Consider the following 1,983-nt stretch of genomic DNA (forward strand, 5'->3'; position numbering starts at 1 on the left):
TCAAGTCTAAGATTTCTATTGCATTTGCTAATCACTGTTCAATAATGCAGTGGTGTGTCTCTATGCTGTTGAAGGGTCTGAGGCGTCCAGTAACATATGGTGTACCAGTACAGACCAGCCAGCCAGGCCAGTGGTCAGGTTGCTGCTCCTTATCACAAAGGCAGGCAGCAGGGAAAACAACTTGTTTCACTTGTTTTTCAGGGCTTGACTTTTGTTCCCTGCTTGTTAGGTTTAATGAGTGGCTGGCTGGTTATAACAGCCAGTGGAATTTGCGGTGTTAGTTGACACGATGGTTATCTAGAGGGGCGTTTCATTTCCTCTGGAAGCTGCTGCTGTCTCAGTCCATCTCTTATCTGCTGTCTGGTATACCATTTGTCCAGCAGGAACTGACTCACAGAGATCTCTCTCAAATACGACATAATTTTATCATCACAGTTAGATAACTTCATATTGTTTCTATCAATATTGTGTCTCAGCGATATACGGCTTGGCTCTGTGAATGAAGGTCTTTGCTTCAGACTTGCAGAGCTCGCAAACTGTGTGTGTGTGTGTGTGTGTGTGTGTGTGTGTGTGTTTGTGTGTGTGTGTGTGTGTGTGTGTGAGTGTGTATTTTGGGGGTTTTGGCTGTGTGTCAGTGTGTATTTTGGGGGTTTGGGCTGTGTGTCAGTGTGTATTTTGGGGGTTTTGGCTGTGTGTCAGTGTGTATTTTGGGGGTTTGGGCTGTGTGTCAGTGTGTATTTTGGGGGATGTGTCAGTGTGTGTGTTTCTGCTCACAACACATCCCCAGTGAAGGATGGTTCCTCTCAGAGCTGCCTGGACATCCGAGCTGCCTGGACATCCCCAGTGAAGGACGGTTCCTCTCAGAGCTGCCTGGACATCAGAGCCGCCCGGACATCCCCAGTGAAGGATGGTTCCTCTCAGAGCTGCCCGGACATCAGAGCTGCCTTGACATGCTGGGTCAGAGATAGATAGTCTCTGACCCAGCATGTTATACAGTAATACAGAATGTTATACAGTAATACAGACTGTTTTACAGTAATACAGAATGTTATACAGAATACAGTAAAGACAACAAGAAGCAGTTAGTATCTTACTGTAAAGACAACAAGAAGCAGTTAGTATCTTACTGTAAAGACAACAAGTAGCATTTAGTATCTTACTGTAAAGACAACAAGAAGCATTTACTATCTTACAGTAAAGACAACAAGAAGCAGTTAGTATCTTACTGTAAAGACAACAAGAAGCAGTTAGCATCTTACTGTAAAGACAACAAGAAGCAGTTAGTATCTTACTGTAAAGACAACAAGAAACAGTTAGTATCTTACATTAAATACAACAAGAAACAGTTAGAATCTTACAGTAAAGACAACAAGAAACAATTAGTATCTTACATTAACCTTTCTGGCGCAGGCGTTCCGCTAGCGACCCACCTCGACAAGATCAGATTTCAAAAAGGCTTTACGGCGAAAGCGTACCATACGATTATCTGAGGACAGCGCCCCGCTTACAAACGCATACAAACATTTTCAAGCCAAGTAGAGGAGTCACGAAAGTCAGAATTAGCGATAAAATTAATCACCTACCTTTGATGATTGTTTTGTTCAATAAAGTTCCTCTTTATGTCCCAAAAACTCAGTTTTGTTGGAGCATTTTGTTCAGTAGTCCACTGGCTCAATGGCGGTTAGTACAGTTTTTAATGTCCCGTTGGTAGTACATTTGTGATTGTTGTTTGTCGATTTTGTTATCCAATGATTGTACATTGGCTAATAGTACTGGTGGTGGAGTATTATAAAATACCCAGAGTACTACTTGGTTCTCTTCAGACACCCTTACCAGACAACGAGATCATGCCATAACGGGTCACCTCTGTAATCAAATATGTCATTAACTATTAACTGGATCAAAAGTTCAGCGGCCATTGTTGCTGCGTCAAGAGGAGAGTTAGAGATGACTGGCCTGGTGAAACCAGATTAGACTGAGGGG

Source organism: Oncorhynchus clarkii, unplaced genomic scaffold (assembly GCF_045791955.1).
Source record: "Oncorhynchus clarkii lewisi isolate Uvic-CL-2024 unplaced genomic scaffold, UVic_Ocla_1.0 unplaced_contig_9791_pilon_pilon, whole genome shotgun sequence".
Lineage (NCBI taxonomy): Eukaryota > Metazoa > Chordata > Actinopteri > Salmoniformes > Salmonidae > Oncorhynchus > Oncorhynchus clarkii.